Source organism: Pteronotus mesoamericanus, unplaced genomic scaffold, assembly GCF_021234165.1.
Source record: "Pteronotus mesoamericanus isolate MK-2021 breed Mesoamerican mustached bat unplaced genomic scaffold, CSHL_Meso_final contig_90, whole genome shotgun sequence".
Classification (NCBI taxonomy): Eukaryota; Metazoa; Chordata; class Mammalia; order Chiroptera; family Mormoopidae; genus Pteronotus; species Pteronotus mesoamericanus.
This window is the reverse complement of record NW_026555277.1, coordinates 32,399,102-32,420,133: the sequence shown is the minus strand read 5'-3', so window position 1 is coordinate 32,420,133 and position 21,032 is coordinate 32,399,102.

Sequence of the window (21,032 nt, the reverse complement as noted above, 5' to 3'; positions counted from 1 at the left end):
TTTTATTCATGAATAAACTGGGGCTCAGAGACATCCAATGACTTGTCCACAGTCACAGACAAAAAGTGGCGGTGCCAGGATTTCATCCAGGCTATGGGGCTGCGGAAGTCCCAACTGCTAATCACGGCGTTTCCCTCCCGCTCGTACCTCCGTCTCCCAGTGGGCTTGTTCATTGGTCCATTTATCAGGCAACCCACCCCAGGCCCTGACACCCCCAGGACCTTTGCTTGGTAGCAGGTTGGTTGATTGAATCAAGCGGAATACTTCCCACCTCGTCTGTTAACACCCCTTCAGCAATAGCGCATTAGGGGCCTAAGAGCCCTTAAACCAGCAACACAAAATCCCCTCTTTCTGCAAAATTGCTCTTTCAGATGGCGGTCAAACTCCACGAGGACATGGAGACAGATTCCTCAAACAGAGACTCACTCGGCAGCATAATTAATAAATGTCCTGAAAAGGGTCAGGGGAAAAGATTTGCTGCCGTTTTGCTGGGCATCTGGGGAGTGAAACACAAGCAATTCAAATACATTTTTTATTTCCACTATTGCCTTTGTCAAGAACAACCATATTCCATAGACCAGATGGATTAGGATTTTTTTTTAATAGTTCCATGTTTAAGTGAAATAAGACTCCCCCTCCCTCCTCCACCAAACAAAAAGAAAAACCACATACAAAGAAAGGGGAAAGGCAAAAACCTAAGCTTCTGTTGTTGACGAATGCCATGGAAGAACGCTTTCTTTTCATCCAATAAATGCTTGTTGCCATGTTTCAGCAAAGGTTTTTTTTTCCCTCTAAAGGAACTAAGTACAAAGTCAATACAATCTGGTCAAGAGAAATAAACTTGTAATGGGTTGCCCCCCCAAAAATGTGCTGATGATGAAGGCAGGATTTAAGATTTTGGAGAAGCTTTGTGCCAAAAAGGGAAAGCAAGCCCGGTGCCTGTGACCCGCATGTGTCAGCCCTTCGGGTCCCGAGTTCAGCTTCGGGTTTTGGTGTTCCTGGGCCTCCGGCGGACAGCCGGTGTCTGTGGATACAACTTGAACTAATTCCCAGGATAACGACCCAGGCCTCCCATGATTTACTAACCTCACCGCTGCGCAGCCGCCCCAGCAGGGCTGGTTAATCCCTTAATGGTCCCTGCAGTGTGTCCAGGCCTGCTCCGAAAATTCCACATCCCTCCCTGGAACACTGAGGGGTATTGAATACCCTCTCCCCTCCCCTCCCCATCACCCCAACCACACCCCTTATCTTATCAGGCAACTAATTCCCACAAATTATTGTGTGATTCAGGCAGAAAAATAAAATTGCTCTCAAATCATAAATTTGTCACTTTCTGGACAGCTGCTAAGTCAAGAAAATCTTGACCAAGGAGGGCTTAGATGCTGTTCTGAACAATTAAGACCCATGAGTACTGTACATTTGGCTCTCCCTCTCAGAGCAATGTTTATTGACGGGATAGAAGAAAACAATATATAGAGGGATTTAACACACTGTCCATTCTTAAGGGGAATTCAATCCTTCACCTGAGGTAATATGACCCCCCGCAACACTCTGTCCCAGGCAGAATGTCTCTGTGGCCCACAGAGCCCCATCCCTGTGGGCATCCTTAGGTTCAGAATTTGCCTCAAGATGAGGAACACCCAGACTTCCTAAATCCAGTCTTAGTGCTGAGAGTGACTAGCAGGGCTGCAGGGGGTATAGGGCGCACAGGGTCCAAGCGAGCTGAGCCCCAAAGAGAACACTGAGGAACTTGTCTTTCAAATTATATGTCCAAACCTGCCTCCTTTGCACCACCTCCACCACGCCCGACCTTTCAAGCCGCCTCCCTTGGATGATCGCAAGAGCCTCCTCACGGGCCCTTGTCCTTGTCCACTTCAGTCTGTTACCCACATAGCGGCCTGAAGAATCCTTCTAATTTTTATTATTGAGTTTAAAAAAATCGTATAACATAAAAGTAAACATTTTAAAGTATACAATTCAGCGGCTTTTAGGGCATTCACCGTCTTGTACAACCACCACCTCTATCTAGTCCCCAACATTTTCATCATCACAAAAGGAAACCTGTACCCATGAAGGAGTCATGGCCCATTCTTCCCGTCCCCCAACCCCCGGCAACTACTAACCTGCTTCTGTCTCTGTGGATTGGCCCATGTTGGATATTTCATTTAAATGGAATCATACAATATGTGACCTTTTTGTCTGACTTCTTTGCTTTAGCATGCTTTCATGTGTCACCCATGTTTTATGGCATGTATCAGAACTTCATTGTTCTTTATAGCTGAATAATAGTTTATTGTGTGGATATTGCACATTTAGTTTTTCCATTCATCAGTTAATGGGCAGTTTTTTATTTCCACCTTCTGACCATTGTGAACAGAGCTGCTTATGAGCATTCTTGTACAAATTTTTGTTTGAGGACCTGTTTTCAAGACTTTAAATATATCCTAGGATTGGAATTGCTGGGTCATGGTCCTCATAATTTTTAAGTCAGATCATGTTACTCTTCTGCTCAAAACTCTCCAGTGGCTTCCCACCCAGAATAAAAACAAAAATCATAACCGTATCCTACAAAGTTGATCCATCATGATCTGGTTCCTGAAACCTCTCTGAACTCGTCTATTACTGGCCCACTTGGCCTCCATACCGATCCTCAAATACACCAGGGCGCCCCTTGCCAGGTCTCTGCACCTGGCTGTTCTGCCTGGAATGCCTGCTCTTCCCTCCTCCCTCACGTCCCTCCATCTCTGCCAAAATAATGATTCTATTTAAAACTTCAAAATGGAACTCTTATCCCCTTTACTTTGCTCTGCTCTTCTTCATCTGACCTAATAAGTGTTTATTTAGTTTTGTTGTTATTGTTTTTCTATTTCCTCCAGTAGAATGTGAGATCAAGGAGATCATAAGTTTTTTGTTTTTGTTCATCGATATTCCACGTGCCTAGCACAGAGCCTGGTGAGCTAACATCCAGTAGCACTTACATAGGTGCCTGAGCCACCGAGGAATTCTTTTCATATCAAGCTATCTTCTCTATTACCTCCAGTTATGTCGACGAACATTAGTTCAATTTCTATGCACAGCACAGGTTTCTTTAAAAATTTCATCACAGAAGTAAATTAGGCAACACACCAAAACAGAAGGATTCTACATCTATTATCAAATCATCTTGATAAGAAGTCTATGTGCTGGTCTAGTTCATAGAGTCTTTGTAAAGAGTGAAGTGACTTGCCCAAGCTTACACAGTTAGCAAGGGACAGAGCAAGGATTTAAACCCAGCAGAGTGCTTATATGTAAGCACAAACGTGTTAGACTTAGAAATCAAATTTTCATTTCAAAAATCAAGAAAATAAGCTTAAAACATTTGTGGTGGTATGGGTTATTAAAATACATTTTATTTGTCCTGGCTGGTGTGGCTCAGTGGATTGAGTGCCAGACTGCAAAGCAAGGGGACGCCGGTTTGATTCCCAGTCAAAGCACATGCCTGGGTCGCAGGCCAGGTCCCCAGCAGGAGGCGCATGATAGGCAACCACACACTGATGTTTCTCTACCTCCCTTTCTCCCTCCCTTAAGTTCTCTCTAAAACTAAATAAAATCTTTAAATATATATATATATATATATATTATTTGACAGGTAAGAAAAAGTTTTGATGGGGGTGCTGAGTGAAAAAGATGAAGGGTTTAAGAAATACAAATTGGTAGTTACAAAATAGTCATGGGGGTGTAAAGTACAGCATAAGGAATATAATAATATTGTACTAACTATGTATGGTGCCAGGTGGGCACTTGAATTATGGGGGGGATCACTTTGTAAAATATATAATTATTTAACCATAATGTTGTACACCTGAAACTAATATAAAATAATATTGAATGTCAACTGCAACTGAAAAATAAAATTAAAGAATAAATAACCAAAAGAAAAAAAGTTTGGCAGGATAGTTACTAAAGCCATAAGAGTTGACTTTTGCAGGTGTGTGAACGCAACAAGCACAGACAGCAAGCCCTGGGATGGTTCATTCACTTGATGGATACATGTCGTGGTTCAAATTTCAACCCACACATGCAAGAGCAGAAGAAATATAACTTTATTTTTCTAGAATGTTAATTCCTATATCATGCTCCCATGTCACGGAGGTCTAACCCTGATCAATGTTCAAGATTCTAGTTCAAGTTTCAGGGGCCCCACTGCCAAAGCCTGGGAGGTGATCTTTCTGCTGTTCCATAAATGTATGGACACGTCCCTTGTCTACCCAACGACCTCCAGGTCTGGAGGGTACTAAGCCTTCAGCTGGGCCATCTATGAGGTTCTACCACCCTGTCAACATAAGACACATTACTGAGCCACCTTCCCCTGATGGTCCTGTCATCTCCTTTCTGAAGTTCCACTTTCTTTTTCCACCTCTTTCTGCCTAAAGAAACCTTTTTTCTGGTTCTTCAAGGAGAAATCCCTCCTGCTTTAAATCTTAGTGATTTCTTCTCATCATCATTCCTTCCCCATGATTTTTTTCTATTCAGTGGCCAATACAAATAAGAAAATACATAAAACTTCAAAAGGAGAACCTGCTTGTCATTTCTTATCATACCTATTCCTGAGGAAAGGAACCCAGGCCCAAGCTGCTAGATAAGAAGAGAGAGAGCATGGAATGCTAGGAGAAAAAGAGCATGATATTCAATATTTCCAAAATAGTATCCTGCCATATATTATTGAGCACATATTATGGGCCAGTCACTGTTCTGGGTGCTAGGGATATAGAGATAAGCAAAATCTACACAGATGATTATGTGTTTTCTATTGCTGCTATGACAAATTACCACAAATTTACTGGCTTCAAAAAAACACAAAATTATATTGTATTTCTGTAGATCAGTGGTCCAAAATGGTTCTTACAAGGCTAAAATCAAGATATCGCCAGAACTGCATTCCTTCCCAATGCTCTAGGGGAAAATCTCTCTCCATGTCTTTTCCAACGTCTAGAGGCTGCCTGCCTTCCTTGGCTCATGGCCGCACATCTCTGTGAGCTCTGCCTTGTCTCTCTTTTCCTTATGTGGATACTTATTACATTTAGGGTCCACGTCGATAATCCAAATTAATCCCCCCATTTTAAAATCTTTAACTTAATCACATCAGCAAAGCTCCTTTTGCCTTGTAAGATAACATATTCACAGGTTCTAAAGTGTGGGACGTCTTTGGAGAGCCATTATTCCGTCTCCCACAGCGGGGTTAGCATCTAGAGTTGCCCTGGTAAGTGTGATTAACAGGAGAAATGCGGGGCTCAGTACCAGCAGTCACAGTGAGAGCAGATTTGAGGATCAGGAAATAGCTCTCCATTCTGGCCAAGAACTAGAGTATGAGTAGGAGTTGGGGATTTGGGAGAAATGGGAAAAGGAGACTGTAGAGGGAGGAATCCAGACAAAGTTTAGAACAAGGGCACAAAAATAATACAGAATAAAGTAGATATTTGGAGCTATGCTTTGTTGAACAAGGCTGCAAAGTAAGGGTCAGTAAACTTTAGGCTTTCTCCTAGGAGCAATGGGTGGTGAGGTGAGCTAACTGGCATTTTAGAAAAGTCCCTCTTGGTTGCTGTGCCAGTATAGGTTGGAGGGGGCAAGACTTGTGATGGAGAGAACAGTTGTGAGGGTGTTAAACAATTGGGTGACAGATGAAGGGAGTAGGTGGCTAGAGACAAGTGGAGGCAGTGGAGAGAGATTTAGATTTAGGACTGTCAGGGCTCAGTGATGGATCAGATGTTGAGTGGGGGCATAAGGAAGAAGGAGGAGTCTAGGATGACCCCCCCACCACCAGAGCCAATGAGGAAGAAAAAGAAGAGGCTTGGGGAAGATGGCGGATTCTATTTTGAACATGTTGACTTGTTGGTGCCTATGAGAGGTTCAAGCGAAGGCGCCTACCTAGCAAGCAGTTGGTTACACCTACGTCACTGGGTTCTGGTGAGCATTAAACAAAATTATTCATGAAAAGCACTTAGCCCAGCGGCTGGCACATAGTTAGTGCTTAATGAAAGTAAAGTATTGCTCTTATTATTTATTAGTTTTATATTCAGGTCGGTGCTGTGCTTCAATAAACCATGCCCTGAGAGCCATTTGGGAGAGGGCGGGACAAAAAGAAGGCAAATAAAGAGCGGAGACCAAGGAAAAGGCTGATTCTGTAGCTACATACATACGCACGCTCTCACTCCAAGCTCCATGGATTATTTACAGGGAAGGCTGAGCAGTCTGCCCACTGAAAGTGTGGCATAATTAACATTAACCACATGCAGAAGAAACATAACTCCCTTGAGTGCACTGGCTTCTGCAGCTCCTGCCAGGGTCTGAGTTCCCCATCGTCCCCTGGAGGAGGCTGGAGGCAAATTGGAGCTGATCGCTCAGATGAACTCCAGGCTGGTTTGTTTTTAACAGGAAGCTATGTTGGCGTGAGGGGTGGGGGCAATCCTTTCTCAACAATGTCAACAACAGTGACACCAGCAATGAGTTGATCCATCCTGTCACTCTTATTCCAACCTTGTATTGCCACCAAAGAGTGTTCTCAGTCTACACATCTGGGCACACGGGCACTTGTAAGAACACTTGGGAAATTTCTCCCAGTGGTTTCATCTTAACACTTGCCCCTCAGAGAGAGGAATTAATTTTCCTGGGCAAAAGTTCCATTCGGTACAAGGGAAAGTGATGGATGAGGCACCAGAGGCAATTTATTTCCTTTAAATATTATTATTATGAATGTAGCAACTTCATAAGAGAAAAATGGAATTCAAGGAACATTAACCTCTAAATAGTTACAGCATTTCGAATTCCTGCCCAGTCTTTGTCAGTAGGATAACTTTGGAAGTTGTGAGTACAAGGTCAGACAATGCAATGAGAAATAGCCAGAATCTGGATGGGTGTTGTTTTAATATCTTTTAATATCTGTTGGACTCCAAGACTGGGAAAACATTTTAAAAGAATGCAGGATTCTCTCAAGTTTAAAGGTCTTTAAAATTAGGCCACAGACGTTTAAATATCTTAAGAATCAAAGAAGTGCTAAATCCAGTTAAGGGAAGTAGCAGATTGGGAGGTGCGCAGACTTCTCTGAGTAGAGAGAAGGGTTAGGAATTGTGGCTGGAACTGAGAGAAGCCTGAGATACCGGACCACAGGTAAAACTCAGGGGCCCTGCCAGTCTCAGGTACAGTTTTAAAATCAGCATCCAGACTCAACCCTGACAAAGGAAACTCCAAATGTGTTTAGGACAATGAAATTGTATCCTCAGAGGGTAAACACTTCTTTACTTCTGAAACCCAGAAATTTTTTATACGTAAACATGGAAATGGCAAGAGAATCAAAGATACTAATTTTTGTGTTACGGTATCTATGCATATTTGGTATTTTAAGTGTAGTGTTAAGAGAATTTGGTCTATTAGAGTTAACAGGCCAATTTTGCAATTCTATTTTATAAAGAATGAATGATTAATATATATATATGTTGTCAATTTTTTTTTTTTGCTTATAGCTGTTCTAGCAAATGTAAAATGGTATCTCATTGTTTTAATTTGCAAGTATAAATGTGTGTGTGTGTGTGTGTGTGAAGGAATTTTTTCTAAAAAGATTTTAAGAATTTCATCAGGAAAATGATTTTTTGTTAAGGTATTTATATTTTATATCACCATAGTGGACAACTCTTAATATGTGCTGTTTTATTCTAATTGATACAATTTAATATACAGTGTCTGTGTCTTCTCCCATAAAAGATAAGTTTAAATTATTTGTTGGTGAGGAAGCAGGGTAAAGGTAGTGCTGTGTCCTTGTCAGATTTATAGATTAAAAACAAATTCAATTCATACAATAAACTCAATTAACAGGCCATTTTCCCACCCCAGATATTTTGGAAGAATTTATGCAATAAAGGGATTATGAATGGTACAGTAGAAGAACGTTAACCTGAGAGAAAAACTGACCTCTCCAAGTATCAGTCGGCCACTCATTTGTCTGTGACCAGGCAGGTGACCCCACCTCTCCGAACTTCAGCACCTCCCACAGCCCTGAGCAACGCATGAATAGACCTCAGATGCCTGGTCAATGCTGGTGGCAAAACCGATGATTTGAAATAAACTTTACCTCAAAACATGACAAGTGACTTTGGCTATACATTAGGCACAATATCTCCTGGCACATAGAATCCCTGGATATTCCTCTTAACACACTGTATGAAGTCTCCCACAACCAGGTGTCTTAAAACAACAGAAATGTATTGTCTCTCAGTTCTGGAGGCCAGAAATCTGAAAAGTCCTTCTTGGGGGCTCTGAGAAAAATCTGCTCATGCCCCTCTCCTAGCTTCTGGCGCTCACTCGAAATTCTTGGTGGACTCCTGAGTCTGCGATCACCCCAGTCTCTGCCCCTGTCTTCACAGGGCATTCTCTCCCGTGTCTCCCTCCCTGCCTCTTCTGCTTTTCTTACGAAAACACCAGTCACTGCATGAAGGACACACCCTACTCAAGTATGACCTCGTCTTAACTCATCGCAACTGCAATGATCCTCTTCACAAATAAAGTCACATTCTGAGGTCTGGAAGTGGACGTGAATTTTAGGGAGAGACTATCCAAGCCAGTACACACACCTGCGTTAGCTCATCTCTGGAAACTCAATGTCAGATTATAAAACATATGTCTCATTTGTTGCATGTCTTCTGCAGACAGCGTGATACATTCAGAGGCCTGAATGCCAGACATTGTCCTGCCTAGAGCTGGATGACAGTGGGCAATCTACTCGACTTCATCTGAAAAATAAAGTCAGGACAGGTGGCCTCTGAGGTCCCTTTCAATATATCTATTCACAAGGTTTGGGGACCCAATGAAGCCTCTTTCACTTGGAGAAATGTGGGAAGGCAATAATGCCAGAGGCTGGGGCAAGGGTACAAATCAACACAAACAGGTGTCACTGTTGGAGAGCACCTCAGCATCACCATAAATCTCGGTGGGTGGGAGACATTACAGCCCCATTCCAGAGCAGTTCAGGACACAGCCACCCAGAAAGTCTCTTTAAAGGAGAGAGAGACTAATTATCACCATACAAAAAAATCTGGCCTGTAAAATTGTTTTCACCTGTGGCTTTTACATGATATTCAGGCTGTTCTTCTGAGCCAGTTTTTCATTAAATAATAGAGTTTTTACCACATAAGTTGAAGACCGTAGTACGCATTTGGAAAATGTGGATTGATACTCCCTAGCAGGAATCGCAAGAACAGACTCCATGTACAGAAAGCTCCCTGACATCATGCTAAGGATCCTACATGGTCTCTTTCATTTAATCCCTCAAATGACTCTTTGAGGTCATGTGCCAGTTAATTTATTACCTCTCAGCTCCCAATTCACCCTTCAGTACCTGCTTTGCAATGATTGACTGGACTCGAGCATTTCTCCACGACTCTGAGCGTTGTGTCAAGCTCTGTCAGTAGAGGGCGATGGAGAGACATTACAGGACGCTTCTGCTGCTGTTCTGCTTTTGCTTGTTCCTGCAGCTCCTTGCATCCACCTGTGCGTGCGTGGAGACGTCTGGGGGTGTCCTGCCCCACCCAGAGTGCCCAGCCCCTGGGCGACCTTGCAGCCCGGCCTAGAGCCCAGTGACCATCTCCCAGTGGCCTCCCTGATGCAGACACTCCAGCCTCACCCTGGACTCCCCCGTGCACCTGCCCACCAGCCCTGACTGGCCTGTACCCTGGAGGATTGTTTGCAGGCCCTTCCAACATCACCCCCACAAACCAGGCCAAGGGCCACCCTACCTTTCTCCACGCGTCCACCTCGGCTCACCTCTTCCTGAGAGAGCCTCTACCTCCTGCCTCGCCACTACGGACCAGCTCTGGGCCAAGCAACCCAGGGAACCGCTCCGCCACCCAGTGAGCGGCAACCACACTTTCTCCAACTAAGTCTGAATCCCAAACTCAGGGAAGCCTTCCCCATCCCAAGCTGGTCCTTCTGTGGATACTTTGCCTTAGCCCTTAGGTACTTTTCAGAATTCCCTTCACATGTTTATAGGTCTTCATCTGTCACAGTTTAATGCTGTGCATTAAACTGCCCCTGTTCAGATCTCTATGGTTTCGGTCTCCTGATGGGACCCAGGCTGACTCAGGCAGGTACTGTTACTATTTCCTTTTCAGACACGAGGGGATGTGATTTGAAGAGGCTGAATGGCTTACTCAGGCTTGTATGAGGAATGTGACAGAGCTGGACACAAACCCAGGACTTGGATTTCACCACTGCTACGCCACCTACAAGTTAAAGCAAAGGTATTGTACATACCACATAAGACAGAGTGACGGTGTCCCTCACCCCTCCTTTCCATGCTTCTATGTCCTGGGTGTTTCAGATGAAAACAAGGGCAAAAAAATGCAAAACTGAGGCCAGCTCCTAGAGAAAATTTTTCAACAGTCAAGAATGTCAATAGTCATCTTGAGCTAATGGCCAAAATAAACATGCAGGAAAAGGAGAAAAGGGGGAAAATCTACTTAAAAGTCATTTTTACACACTTTACATATGGTCAATATTCTGCTCCAAATGCATTTATTTGGAGGCTGATGTTTGATTTTTGCCAATTTCCCCAGCTTTGTCTTATCTGCTAAAACGTCTCATTTTGCTGAAGAGAAAGATGAAATCCCAATTTTGGGTCTTGCCTGGATTTGTATTTGGCTCAAAGCAGCCAGATTCCTGGATGATGTATGTCCCGTCAGCTCTCAGGGACTCTGGTCCCCACTGGGGTTGTGCTCAGGAGCAACATGTAACAGCTTCTATATTCCTGGAAACAGAGCCCCCTCCTCCTCTTACAGTTTCTCCCTTGGGGAACAGAGCAATGTGAGTCCTAATTAGTTTCAAAATAACAAACTCCAATGTTAATTATCTTTCTTGGGGGTAGTTCTGGTCTTCCAGCTTTGATAGGAAAAAAAAATAGTCCAGTACAAAGATTAACTATTTCATCCTGGTTAGATCTGGTGAACTCCGGATTCTGAGTTAGGATACCTGCACTTGAGTCCTGGCTTCGCCACTCATCATGGGGCGCTCTGTCTCTTTGTACACAAGGGGATTCTAAGCTCCCTTCCAGTGCTATGGTCCTTTGACTCTAAGAAGGCAGTCAACTGTATTTAGTCATAGCAAGTTAAATCACAGCACGTCCCATCATTGCGTGCTTACAACGTGCCTGGCAAATTGCTCAACACTTTAAACGCATGATCTCATTTGATTCTCGCTACAAACCTATGAGGTGAATGCTATTATTATCCACATTTTATAGGTTCAGAGAGATTAGAGCACGGTGATAATAAAGCCACAACCGTGAGTCCTCTCCCCAGATGAGTCACTCACTGTTCCCCTAACCTGACAAATATGCCCTGATGGGGTCCAGCAGAAGAAATGTAGGTAGATGTATCATTGATTTTTTTTTTTTTAAAGTCAGCATCAGCTTCCACTCACTACATGAAGATAAGGCAGGGGCTGGGAGTAGTCAGGGAGGTGGTTAGAGCCCAAGGGGAGGGGAAAAGGCATTAAATAGCAAAGCCAGGCACTTTATACGCATTGTCTTATTTAATCCTTACAGCAGCCCTCTGAGGTGAGCTTGTTATTCCATTGTGCAGATGAAAACCATGAGGTTCAGAGAGGTCAAGTCACCTGAATACACTTATCATCACTGCTCAGCAGCAAAGCCGCAATCTGAACATGTTTTGACTCCTTCTGACACGCTGCATAGGGACAATTGTTTGTGGCCAAAGAGTATAAGGCCTGAGCAACGGTACACACTTTTATGACAGCCAAGCCTGTGTCAGTTGACAATGACATAACTGGTCAATCCAGTGGAAAGGAAGGAAAAAAATCTTTAAAAATTTAGCCCTTTCTTGACGTTGGCTAAACTGAGATCCTCCAGGTCGGGGACCCCGTCCCTGCCCTGCTGGAGTTCTTCCTGGACAGTGTGGTCGCAGCCACGGGAGAGGAATCAAGGGCACTGCACTGTCTGCAGTGGGGACTGACCTGTACAGGCCCCAAAGAGGCTTTAGAAGAGGCGCGTGGGAGGCCGGGCCAGAATATGGTGTGAGGCAGGGAGAGGCCTGCACAAACCAAGCCGTCTGCAAAGCAGAAAGACTTTTTTTTTTCTATTTCTCTTTGGACCCCATCTCTGAAAACCAGATGCTTAAGAAGAACCTTGGAGCCAGGCCTTCCTGGCAGAAGAGAATAACTGAGTATGAGGAGACATGTTGCCCAGTCTCTCTTGGGATGGAACTAGGCACCTGCCATCCAGAGTAGCCTGCAGTGGCATCTGGTAAACTGGCTCTGTGGAAAAGACACTAACAGAAGCAGTTCTGCTTTGTAACACTTGCTAATCTCCACATATAAACTCTCTCAATTCAAGCTGCTAATGCTTTAACAGCTGGCTTGCAAAATTCTTAAATACTTAACAATCGGCTCACAAGCCAGCTCTATACAGCACTGGATAGCCAGCTCTGAGGGCACCTCTTCCTGAGAAAGCAGGAGTTTTTTTAGACAATGGCCCAGTGTCCTCCTTCCCCACTGTGGCTCCGGGCATACCAAGATACTCCTTGTCCTTTTAATTCTTGCAGTCCCTTCAAACTGGAATGGTTTTCCCTCCTCTTCCTTCCTATAGGATGAGATATTCCTATACGTCCTCTAAGGCCAGGCCAAAAATACTGACTGTTAAACCTTCTCTAGCCTCTTCAAGCAAAGCTCACTCTTGACCCTTTGCCCGTGACTGTTCATCTGTGTAAGTTTCTGCCTCTCCTGCTCTAGTGGGGAGCCCTTGGGGAGAGCGCCATGCCTGCTTCCTCTCTGAACTAGGGGCCAAACCCATTGGAGACTCACGGTAGAAGTTTGCTTAATGAATAAAGTTATAAAACTGATGTCTGATTTCAAGTTAGGCAGTGAATGACATCACTCCTTATCTAGTTTAAATGTTCATGTCTCAGAAAGCCCATAAAAGCAGTTCTAATGGGAGTAGTTAGGCAACAGTGGCTAGTAGGGTGTGTCTCTTATGCCACCGTGGGAAGGAACTGACCATAGCAGGGGACAGAGCCCCGTGTGGCCAATCTCAGCTCTGAAGGGATGTTCTGGGGAGACCCAGACCGCTGTAGTTGGCCTTGAACTTTTGGGCAATCACAAAAAGGGATAGGGTGGATTTTTTGATACTCAAACTTGATCCTTCTCTTAAGTTCCCCAAAGCTATGGGCCTTCCACAGGGATGCACGACAGGCAGGAGAGCGTTCCCCTGGGACCCGCCATGAGAACCCAAGAATCCAAGGGAAGGGCCAGAGCAACTCTCTCAAACTGGGAATTTCCAACCTGCAAGAGGGAAAGAGAGGGAGGGAATAAAAAGGGGGAGAATGAAAGAGGAAGGATGGAGAACAAGAATGACTGGAGAGAGTAGTAACATTCTCTACATAAACAGGTGATATAAGCTGATAATAGCAAGGACAAAATTAAGAAAAATAAAAACACTGCTCAGAAGATTTATAGACCAGCTAACACAGAACTCAACTGGCAATGACTCGGGCTGATAAAAAGGAACAGGGCATCAGCCACGTAAACACCCCGGCTACTTCACTGCTTCCTTCCGTGTATATTATGATGACACTGGTTTGTTGACACCGCACCGTCCTTGTGACCCCAGGCACCAAGAGTGGTGCCTGTCTCACAGGGGGAGGTTGTGCAGGGTTGACGCTGGCGAGCAGCTTTTTCCGAAAGACAAGCTATCCTTGACTGGATGCAGATGGCCCAGTGAAAAATGAAATCTGCCAGCAGAGGCTGCCTTTATCAGCCGTAGAAGTTCAGCAGGGACGAGACTTCCCCATCCCCGGCCCGCCTGAACGAGCCTCCGGTTTCAGCACCATATCACAGACTGTCTTAATGAATTCTTCTGATGGGTTGGAGCCTCCACATATCTGCTTCTAGGAGTGCACCCTGGCGGTCCGGGGCATGGTACCGAACTCGCCTGGCATTTGCATTCTGCCTCGTGGAGTCAGCAAGGAATGCTTGCTTACAGCAGGAAAGGGCTGTCAGACTCACCCTGTCTAAACGGGGCCCGTGCTGACGTTACCCTGGGCCCCCTCCTTGACTTCCAGCTGGGGGATGGGGACCCCAGCTGGTCAAGAGGCCTCCTAGAGCATGCCAAGCCACACACCCAGTGTGTGTCCACAGTGTCAAGGACAAAATGGCCAGAACAAGCATTGCTGCTTATTAACTTGAAATTATGAGCCAAGCACCACACCAAGTGCTTTGCCTCACTTAACGCATACCACTGTCCTGTGAAGTCACCTGACAGATGAGCAAGCTAAGGGATAAGTCACCCTGTCCAGAGACATGGGGCCAATCATGGCAGATCCAGGGAATGACACAGAGTTTCATGTATCCACAGAGACTAGAATCCTAAAAGGACAAGCGTGGAGGAATGGAAACAAAAGAGGCACTAAATAGCTGAATATTTGGCAGCAGGTGGCCAAATAAATGTGCCCACTTTTCAGTTTCATCCAGGTTTAGTAGCATCATGGCGAGAATTTACCACTGTGTTTTAAAACACACATGCGCGCGCGCATTATAAGTTCATCTCAGAACCCAGTAGCAGAGTTTTTGATCTCCTCTGCTTTTGGTAATTTGAGCCACCAGTCTGCTCGTGTGGAGCACCTAACCAAGAAATGAAGATAGCAACTTCGGAGGCAAGGCGTCACCAAGACCCCAGTTTGGCATCTCCCCATTCCTTGATATGGTCCCAGCTACTGACTAACTCCAGGAGAAGAAGATGAGCCTATGGCAAGGTGTCTGAGTACTTTCTTCCTCTCCTCTCATTCGGGAAGTCGAAACCAGCAGGAGGCATTTTGATGGGTTCAGAGAGGACCTCTAGAGGACGGATGCTGCAGCACACCTGGATCTTTGGCCTGACATCAGATGGGTCCCAGCCAGTGCCACCTGACAGCAGCCTCCTCTCTGAGGAGGTGGGGAAGTGACCCTCTATGCCCAGTCCCTTCAGCCTTTTGATTGGCAAATCAAATGAGGAAGACAGAGACAATTTTGTGACAAGAGAAGTTTGGCTGTGACTGACTTCCAGTTCCCGTGGGCTTCACCCAGGGCAGCCCAGCTCTCCTGCTGCAGTGAGGCAGGACCCTGGCCTGCTGGTGGTGGTGGCCCAGGACCAGTGGAGGCCAGGCCCTGGGGGCAATCCTTTTTGAATGGCTTTGATCTAAGAAACCTGGTTTGTTGAAGAGTAGAGGGGCTAAGCTCACGTGGCATCCCCTTTGTGTTCAGGACAAATTCTGGAGATGAGCAGTGTTGTTATCTGAGCAGAAGATCTGAGGTTCAGAAGGTGTTTCATGTCTCCTAGGTGTGAATGGTGAAGCCTGTTCTCTTAGCCCCTGTATCACCCTGCTGAGATGTCCCTCTCTCCTGGAGAACATGTCTACCCATGACCGCTTTCAACAATCCTCATCTTTTGCTCTGGGCCTTTGTAGGCTGCTCCTGTCAGAGGTGAACAGAGGCACAGGCCGGCGGCTGGATCAGCAAACAGAACCACATGTCTTGCCACTAGTGGTTGTGTATTTCAAGAATTTGTGCATGGGGAGCATCTTTCCAAATTCCCATCTGCTCAGCTGCTACTCCCAGGACCTAGGAATCCCTGTGTCAAGATGATGGCGGCAGCTTGTGTCTATGTGGCAGTATGAGGAACCTCCCTCCGAACATGTTCTGCCTCACTCACCCCGTGGATTGGAAGGCATCTTGGTCAGGAGGAGTCTACTAGAGGAGGTAAACTCCGCCTCACTCAACTTGGTGCGGGGCAAAGGCAGATTCGGACCAGGGCAGCCCCTCTGAATTCCTCCTCTGATGAGACCTCCACACACCCTGCCCAGGGAGCGTCGAGCCCCTCGGCCCCTGCAGACAGGGCCGGGCCTGGAAGGAAGGCTGTGCCTGCATTGAGAGATAAATACTGCTGACATGTGTTGTTATATTTTTAGGCCTCAGAAAAATTGGGACAGGAGACACCTGTGTCAGGTTCCCTGGACTTCTTTGTTTGGATGGTAAGGACCCAGAGACATCTTAGAAAAATGGAGGTTGCCTGCTGAGACAAGGGGACAATCTCATCTATGGGACACAGCCACAAGGTTCGCCCTACCCCCTCCCTCCCTGGAAACCAACAGCTTCCTCCTCAGCCAGCCCGGTCTGACGTAGAGCTCCTTGGGAAAGCAGGATGCTGCTTTTAAAAAGTGCTCATTGACCTTGAACTTTTAAATGTATTTCTCAATTTTCCCTTTTTATCACTGTCCGGCTAACATTATGCTATGTCATTTCTTAAGTTCCGGTATTTAATATAAAATATTGAATGAAAACATATTTTACAAACAGGCTCCACAACTGGACATAGGAGGAGGGAACACTTTGCCCATCATGTCTACCCTTTCTCTGGGCACTTAACAAACATTCCTAGTATCCAAACAAGCAAATGGGCAGGAAGGCATTGCCGTCACCTTCTCCCGGCATTCCTGCTCCTCTGGTTCTCAGGCCAGCATGCCCCGAGGCTAGGGATATAAGTACAGTGCAATGCATAGGTGAAGAATGTGGGCTTTGAGTCAGCACTGGCTTAGGCTCTCAACTCTGCCACACATGAGCTGCATGACCCTGTGTGAGATACTTTCTTAGAGCCTCAGTTTCATCATCTGTAAAATGGGAACGTTCTCAATAGAATTCATGTAAAATGTCACTGGCCTGTTCATACAGGTCCAATAAATGGTGCCCATTATTATCATTTTCATGCTAGTGCTTGAGCGTCGCTGACTGAGGAAAGCCCTGGGTGTGTGTTCACAGAGCTGGGGGCGGGTTCCCACGAGGGTCAGGCCCTTGCAGACAGAAGCCCCTCTTCCTGTCAGACCTCCCTGACATTTGCAATCCATTCCTCATCTGTCTCTGTGTTTCTTTCCAGAGTTGTCCCCCTCTCTCCAGCCCTCCTTCCACTTTCTCCTAGAGTCCAGCTGCCTCCTCAGTGGCGCTCAGCATCCCTGCCTTGGCAGGCTGTCCTCGCTCAGCGTCAACATCACCAATGTTCCTAGGATGGGGAGAAGCTACTTGTTTGGACCAGCCCACTCTCTCCAATGATCTCAGCCCCATCCCCCCGGACTATCTCTCAAGCCTCCCCTGCTCCATAAAAATATCTCATTTATCCCTTGAATTCACATTTGCTAATTTGGTCTGCCTTAACTACTTACATCTGACATCTGTCTGTCCGAGACTGCCACTCATAGCTGGCTGACCTTTAAATTGTGCTTCAAGACACAGACGTCCCAGAGTCTTGTCCCTCAGGAGTGTGTCCTCGTCCCCTCACCAGTACAAAAACCCCAGTGTACAAACCCAGCGTTATTCACGGGGGTCGTGACTGCGTATGGCTGTCTGGGGCTGTTCTGGTGGGTTTCCAGACCTCTCGGAGGCCACCCGTTCTATGCTGTCTGGCTCTTTCTTTCCTTCTCAAGCCCCATCAGAAAACTAACAGAATCATGATTTTGCTTGAAAAATGGAGAAAAATCCAGAGCCCTCCATTGAAGCAGCTACTTGCTCCTCAGTATAAGAAATCAGACCACGTGTGGGCATCATTATCCTGATCATGTAAATAGATTTATTAAGTTTTGCACAGATTCTAATCACTTGATAAATAAAATAGAAGCAAAGACCTGACTGGAGAGCGCCAAAGCCTTCGTACGTTCTCAGGGATTGGTTCCCCTTACTGAGGTTCTTCTACATTTACCTGGGAGAAATTCCTATAGGCCGCTCTGCCTGCTGTGAGGTGTGGAGAAAAACATCCCCGGTTGAGAACCGCTGTTCTACACATACGTACCCCTCTCCCTGGCAGGCCTGTGAGCCCAAGATCAGAGATGCAAACATCCAGCAGGGAGAACATGCTTCTAGGAGTCATTGCCTTTGCCCCTCAGTACCCAAGCGAGCTAAGCGAGTGCTTCCCAGTAGGAGCAAGGCATGGGGAATTCCGGCCTGCTGCTGAGGCTGCCGGCTCACGGCGACTAAATCCTCCCCAAAGTCGTAAATGTCTCCCCAGTCGGGGGGGTGTCAGGGAGGTCGGGGCCTGTGGTTGAGATGGGGACTGGATGAGGGGCCCAGACTGGATATGCAGGTGCGACTACGCAGCATACCTCCTCTTACCTGCAGAGGTCTCCCCGGCCTGTGGGAAGTCACTGAGAAAGGATGGGCAGACTGTTTGAAAATAAACCTCTGCATGGATGGACACCCCTGACGTGTCACTCGCAGTGCTGACTGCTTTCACCGTGAATGTCCTGACCCACAGCCCAAGGACCATCACAGCAGAGCCCCAGGCCGCTCTAGAAAGGTTCTGTGCGGTCTCAGGATGGTCAAGCACAAATCCCGTCGGTCACTGGTATAGGTCCTTGTTACGTAAACTGTGGTCCACAGCCCAGCAGGGTGGGAATTGCCCGGGAGCTTGTTAGCAATGCAGTCTCGGGCTTGGCCCCCAAACTTCTAAATCTGAGTCTGCACTGGAACAAACTCCCTGGGGACTAGCTACAGCTATTAAGGTTGAGAAGCCCTGATGTAAGCAACACAGGAAAGGGAGAAGATCTGCTTCTTCCCTCTAGGAGCTCACGCTTGGTTGGGAAGATATGACTCACAGATACGGAACAATGGAGCAGAGTGCAAGTCAAATCCTCAAAGCACATTTTAGAGGGAAACTTGAGTTCAGAGCACCAAGCCCAAGTCCTGCCTCAGCCATTTCCTTTCACTGAACCTCAGCTGCCTCAGCTGTAAAGTGGGATACTACTTGTCCTGTCTACCTTACAGATTGTCCTAGATGGGAAAACAACACACCCGTATGTGATACCATTTCATGTTACATCCTGAGTGTTACAGAAGTTGAGGGATGAGAGAGCTAGGGGTGACTAGAATGGTCTGGGAAGAGCCTTGGGAGACAGAAAAGGGTGACCAAAGGTGGCCTTGAAAAAATATTGAACAATACAGTGCTGTAAAGCAAGACAGAATATGCACATTTTGAAAACTGCACCTAATATAGCCTGTAGCCCAGCCTATGTGTGGAGCTCCCACTGAGCCGCGTCCGCCCTGACAATCTGCTAATGGTCAACACTATGCGTCCCAGAAACACACACACAGTGCTGCTGGGTGTTTTACAAAAGGCACAAAACATGTCGCTGTGGGGAGGCTGGCAAGAGCCCTATTGCTACAAACCTGAACTCTGGTTTGGAGTCCATGGAAATGGACTTGCTTGTTATGTTGCAGAGCTGACCTGTGACAATGTCTGACACTCTAAGAACACGCCTGGGGGAGTGGGAGACAAAGGAAATCAGCAGGAGGGTCATCGTCTCCCTAGATAATATTTCTTAAGCCTTTGCTGTGTAGTAGATGTTTTCATGTTTTTTCTTTCTGTCTTTTTCATTTAATCCTCACTCTGACTCTATCAGGCAAGGCGCTCTTTTGTCTCTGTATCACAGATGAGGAAACCGGGAATTTAGGATTAGAACCCAGATTGGTCTGCTTTCCAAAGCCCATGATCTTAACTGTAAGCCAAACCGCTAGGGTAATGTGAGAATTTCTGGTCCTCCTCGTGCAGTTGAAACAATGTGACTTTGCTTTTGTTGTGAAACCTGGCTCCCTTGGACTTGCGCTGACGTTTGCCATGCTTGTCCTGAGCTTCTCCAGAGAAATGCTGTCTTCTGGCAGGAAAAGATAAAAAGGGTTGATACAAATGAGTCACCACACTCGCTATAATTAACAGTGATGCAAGAGCCAGATGCAACCTAACAGGGGCCCCCAGGACCTGACTTTTAGGAGGCCAGGACTTTGAGCTGCACTTCAATGCAGAAAAGAGTTTCTGTGGCTGAGCTGCCCCGGTGCTCAAGATACATTTTAAAAGAAGAAATGAAACCTGGAATGCGTGCAAGCTCCAAGATAATGGAGCTGAGAGGACGGCACCAAATCAATCTCCTTATTTACAACTGAAAAACCATACACCAGGACCGGAAAGAGAGTTTATAGTTTATAGATAATGTAGATCTTTGCTTTCACACTTGGCCGGCCTGGAAAGTCTAAGCGTTTTTCAACCTGCTGAGCTGATTTACAGCAACTGTGGCTGTAAATTCACTTGTACTAGGTGTTCAGCTTGTAGTGTGTATGTGAACTTTACAAAAAAGACCTGTTATCATTAGCATCTCGCTACACTCTTTTGCTGACCTGTAAAAAGAAGCGATGCAATGATAGGCTGATTACAATGAACCTTAAAACATAACTCCCACGTTATCCATAGGCCCATTCAACCGCAGCACCGGCATGATCCCTGCACGATGCAAGCAGGAGACAGGACTTGCTGGCTGCTTCTGGGGCAGAGAATTCCCTCCTCATTTTCGACAAGAAGAAATAAATAATGGTCAGGACCTGGACAGACTCAACTAGTGACCATCAGTGTCGGTGGTATCTTCTTACTTATTCAAAAGAAACTCAACTGTCCTCAAGATTTGAACTCAATACAGCTGACAGAATCTTGCCACTTTCCTTTTGAATAGACTTTAATTGAGAGCAGAGTGAAAAATGCAGGTTACATTTTTAGTGTTATCATTGATACGCTGTAAGATCAACACCAAGACAGTGATACATCTAACATTTATACATTTCCTAACTTGAGTTGTCAAAGAGCAAATCATTATCAGATATATATTTACACAATAATTTCAAGCAACAGTAAATAATAAACTCCCTCCCTTAAAAAACTGAAAAAAAAAATCACACACACACACCCAATTACCTTTAAACAATGGATTTCCTCCCACTAGTAAGCATCATTTTTTGCACGTCTAACTTGTAGACCAAAAGTTACTTAAGTTACTTAAGAACAGTCTTATCGGTGGAGATCCTGGATCAGCCCCTATTTCTTTTAGAGTCGCTTTAATTTTTACAACCTGAAGCCACATAACCAGTGTGGCCTGTACACTCTAAGGACTCTAAGGACACCCTAAATGATAAAAATGAATTCTGTTTCCTTTGTGTGA